The sequence below is a fragment of the Notechis scutatus genome, chromosome Z, assembly GCF_049901735.1.
Source record: "Notechis scutatus isolate UNSWTSFEM ecotype Mainland chromosome Z, rNotScu1.2, whole genome shotgun sequence".
Lineage (NCBI taxonomy): Eukaryota > Metazoa > Chordata > Lepidosauria > Squamata > Elapidae > Notechis > Notechis scutatus.
In genome coordinates, this window is record NC_142025.1 from 49676381 (window position 1) to 49681421 (window position 5041).

The 5041-nt window shown below is 39.9% G+C and overlaps 1 long non-coding RNA gene across 1 annotated transcript; it reads left to right on the forward strand.

Annotated features, from left to right (window-relative positions):
* The first annotated feature begins 332 nt into the window (after window positions 1-332).
* On the forward strand, window positions 333-1835 carry LOC113421136 (uncharacterized). Its single transcript, XR_015746118.1, has 4 exons — window positions 333-445; window positions 1310-1401; window positions 1554-1626; window positions 1725-1835. It is a non-coding gene; the product is annotated as an uncharacterized LOC113421136 (long non-coding RNA).
* The last annotated feature ends 3206 nt before the right edge of the window (window positions 1836-5041 follow it).

The following is a 5041-nucleotide window of genomic DNA, read 5'->3' on the forward strand; positions in this document are numbered from 1 at the left end:
GTTTATTGCTGGTGACCAGATTTAAACAGCATTGGTTCTTTGTTTAATGGGGGAGAGTTGTATTTTAACAACGTATAATTTACAGATCACAAAAACTCAACTCAAATGCACAGATGAAACCATTCCAAACTGAAAACAGCTTTAAGATTAAGTTGAAAACAAGCTTTATCACCATATAATTAACTGGAAGACTGCCATTTGACATAAAATGAATTTGGCCATGGACTTCTAACAGCATGAGTTAGTTTTTGTTTAGTAAACCTTCCATCAGCTTCCCAGAAAGCAGAAAAAATGATTAAAAAACTTTCAAGCTTACTTTCTCTAAGGTGAAGTTATAATATCGCCTGGTGCTATTGAACCAGATAAGGATAACATTCGCATAGAGCCGTATTCTTTACCGCAGGGTTTCGCTTGGGACACGTTGGATCTGAGCAACACTGAAATTGTAAGTAGAGTCCCTTGCAGTCTTTCAAATATAACCCTGGTTTTGTGTTTGGGTATTTGTGTGTGTATTGTGTGGTGCATTCTGCCAGAGTAATGAAATTGCCTGGGGACATGAACTGGAGAGACACAGAAGTCCCTTCCTGACCACATAGTTCTCCATCTTCTTTTGGACCAGCCTGTTAGGGTAAAATTTGTTTTTCTGGGGAAGAAAATAGCAAACAACACCTCTTCCCCCCATGTACTCAATTCTTAATTCCCAGGGGAAAATGTTGAGCTACAGATTAGAAGTGAGGGCAGAAACGCTGAGATACAGAACGGAAGTGAGAACATTTAATCCTCTGGATTTTCATTAAAAGCTGATATAACTGACTTTCCCCACTCTCTGAGTAGCTAGGAATAGCTTTAATCACAGGATCTTATTGGATCTTATCAACTTACGTTAAGACTGAGAGCCAGCGTGGCATAATGGTGAAGGCTAGGACTGGAAGACCTGGATTCTACTCTCAGTCATGAAAGCTCATGGTGTGGCTTCAAGCTAGTAATTCACTTTAGGTAGCACAGTCCAAAAAATGAGCTGTGGAAGAAATAACTAAACTTCAGCTACATTGAAACCAAGAGAATGGAAAGAAATAGATATTGTGCCTTATGTCTCTGGTGAAGCTAGATATATGTCTTTATATGAAACAGGCCTCTCAGTTGCCTCCTTTCTGGTCAGAATTCGCGTTCCCCTCCACCTGTTCATTGATGAGTTTGATTTGGCCAGCTCAAGTGTTTCTCTTAAGATAAGCCATGTGCTCAAATTCAGAGCGAAGTGAAAGCTGCTGGATTCAATAAATTGATGGCTTCCCTCTATTCTTTTTTCTAGTTAAAGGAGTTGTACATGCTGCTAAATGAAAATTATGTTGAAGATGATGATAACATGTTTAGATTTGACTATTCACCGGAATTCCTTTTGTGGTGAGTCCCAGTTTCTGTATACATCAAGGGGAAACTATGGAGAAGTAATGATGTCATTGGCCTGTTCTTTTCTCAGCCCTTTCCCCTCGTCTCTCTTGCTAGACAGATTTTTGCTACACAGATTTTTTTTTTCATATTTCATGCTTAAAAAGTTTACAGTACAGATAGCTCAACCTACGACCATTTGGGACAAAAATTTCCATTGCTAAGCAAGATAGTTGTTAGGTGAGTCATGCCCAATTTTACAACCTTTTTTGCCTTGATCGTTAAGTAGATCACTGCAGGTTATTAAGCAAATCCAGCTTCCCCCATTGTTTTGTTAGGAGCTGGCTAAAAAGGTTGCAAACAGTGATATCTTGACCCCAGGACCGTGCCATGCTCCTCAGTTTTAATCATGTGCCTGTGGGTATGCCTGCGACAGTCTGAGGATTGATGGTAATTCATTTAGTTCAGCATCATAACTTTGATAGTTATTAAATCGATGGTTGTAAGTCAAGGACTCCTTTTATTCTGTCAAAATGAAGACCTAATTGTTCTTTCATGTTTTTTCACTCTTTTAGGCCCCTTAGACCTCCAGGTTGGCTTCCGCAGTGGCACTGTGGTGTCAGGGTATCATCCAATAGGAACTGGTGGGGTTCATCAGTGCCATTCCAGCACACATTCGGATTTATGATAGGTAAGCCCTAACTGATTAACAAATTAGCTGGGGACCTTTAGGTTTTCTTAAAACCATTTGCATGAATTTTCCTTTATCAAAAAGTTATATTTGGAAGAAATTCTAAGGGGGAACGTTGGTGAAGTATTGAAAATGTTTTAAATGTCTCAAGCTACTCCAATTAACATTTCTGTGACAGTGCCTTCTCTAGAGTTTATTGAGATTTTAAAGCACCTTTTCTTCCTCTTTCTCTTCATCATCTTCTTTTAATGGGGAGATCACCGGTCATTACCTAGAAGTACAGGTAGTCTTTGACTTACAACAGCTCATTTAGTGACCATTGAAAGTTACAACAGCACTGAAAAAAGTGATATGACCATTTTTCACACTTACAACCATTGTAACCTTCGTATGGTCAAGTGATCAACATTTGGATGCTTGACAACCGGCTCATATTTATGATGATTGCAATGTCCGGGGTCATGTTATCAACTTTTGTGACCGTCTTACAAACAAAGTCAATGGGAGAGCCAGATTCACTTAACAACCATGTTACTAACTTAACAATTGCAGTGATTCACTTAACAACTATGGCAAGAAAATTCATAAAATGGGGCAAAATTCAATTAATAACTGTCTCACTTAGTAACAGAAATTTTGGGCTTCATTGTAGTCATAAGTGAAGGATTACTTGTACCTTAAATATTGTGGTGCAACCATACTCATACCCCTATGCTTTCTTTACTCCATTAATAATATTTTTTGAGAATATTCAGAATTAATAATGCCGTTTCAGCATTTTTTTATTTTCTAGAATTATTGGAGATTGCTGCCATTATTACAGTTGGAATTGTTGGAGTTGGAATTATAATCAAGATAATGTAGTAACACTTAAAAGAGAAAAAGCTCTCGTCCAATTATATACTGGAGCACACTGAGGAATTGAACCTTATGTTTTCTCCTACACTGCCCTGTGTATGTTTACACATGTGTATGGCCAAACACACACTCCCCCCACTTTCTTCTCCTTTGTCTTCTACTTATGCCCCAACATAAAATCCAAACATGTTCTTACTCTTTCTAGTTTTAATGTATTTCTGAAATTTAGCTGCTGGCCATTAATTTGGAAGAAGAAAAGGTAAATGTGTTCAGAGCAACTAATGATGTTTAAAGTAACAGGAAGAGGCAGGGGTGGCTGTCCACAAATTGCAGATAAATATTGCATGTGCCAGAATCAGCAATTCAACCTATGCTCATGATTTCTGTAAGATAGCCAAGTCTTGAGCAACTAGAATTTGTGATACTAGCACAACATTAAAAAAAATTGAAATTAGCAGCTATTTTTGGTTTCCAGCAGAAAATCCCTTGAAGTAAAAAAACATTGTCAGAGCAACATTTTTTATCTTGATTAACATCTGTGACCTATATTGTTTCCTAATCTCCTTTAGGATGATAGAAATGATGATTTATACAACAACCACCCTTTGAAGTTAGGTGCGCTGAGAGAAAGTGACTAGCCCATGGTCATCCAGCTGGCTTTCTGGCTAAGGTGAGATTCGAACTCCACTTTCTGGCCCTGGTATCTTTACCATTAGACCAAACTGGCTGTCATCGACGTTTGAGGTTAAAAAGTTAGAACCCTATCTAACACCATTATGGTTACATATGTTAAACATTTTCACCCATATGAACTTTCCAGTTAATATTTGAGTAGAGTACCTTAACTAAGAGTCTGGGTTCCATATTTAGATTGGTCAATTTCTTCTGTAAGTTTTTTTTTTTATCAGGGGTGTCAAGGCCCGCAGGCTGGATCTGTAGGGCTGGTCTGGAAACAGCAGAGGACCAGCCTACACAGCCCTCCCGAGCTCCATTTTTACTGGAAAGGGTTGTAGGAGGTTGTTGCAGCTGAAAATGGATATTGGGAGCCCGTTTTCGTTGATAGAGCGCTCTGGCCTCCACAGGCACCCCCGACACGAGTGACATCGAGCTGGCCATGCCTACGCTGGCTACGCCCACACCGGCACCCCAAGGTCAAACACAACCCTGATGCGGCCCTCAATGAAATAGAGTTTGACACCCCTGTTTATACAATCAAAAGCCACACCGAAATCTACAAAGGCAGTAAACAGTTTGTTGCCATTGGTTAATTGTTTTGTTATGATATAAAATAAAACAAGTGTCTATTGTGGAGAGCTCCAGTGTAAATCCAGCTTGTTACTCCATTATAAGATTTCTTTTCATTACCCAGTCTTCTATTTCGGTCAAAAGACATTTTGCATACATTTTAGCTACAATTCCAATGAGGCTTAATGGCTAGACCCCTCTAGTTTTTTGGGTCACCTTTGTCTCCATTTTTATATTTGGGGACTATTAATGGCAATTTCTTATCCAACTCAGGTACAACCTTTATTATTTAAGTAGCAGAACAGCCCTGCTAACAATGGGGCCCACTAATCACTATAGATCTTGAAGAATTTTGGGACTGAAAAATATTTTCCAGGCACTCTATTAGATTTCAGAGATTGGATAATAAAGTTAATTTCTAATACTGACCCACTGGAAATCCATGAGGAAGATTTTCAAAGGCTAGAGCAGTGGTATCAAACAAGATTTCATTGAAGGCTGTATCAGGGTTGTGTTTGATCTCGTGGAGTAGGGGTGGACGTGGCTAGGGTAGGTGTGGCCAACTTGAGATCACTCATGTCAGGCACCTGTGATGACCTAAATGCTCTGCCAGCGAAAATGGGCTTCCGAGCTCTGTTTTCGGCTGTGACAGCCTCCTGCACATCTCTGCCAGCAAAAACTGAGCTTGAGGGAGCCCGTGTGGCCCTACCAGGCTCCGTTTTTGGCCACAGTGGCTTCCTGCATCCCTCTGCGAATGAAAATGGAGCTTGAGGGTCATGCACGGCTCTCCCGAGCTTCATTTTCGCTGGCAGAGGCATTGTGGGCCATTTTTGTTGCTGTTTCCAGGGTGACCCTGTGGGT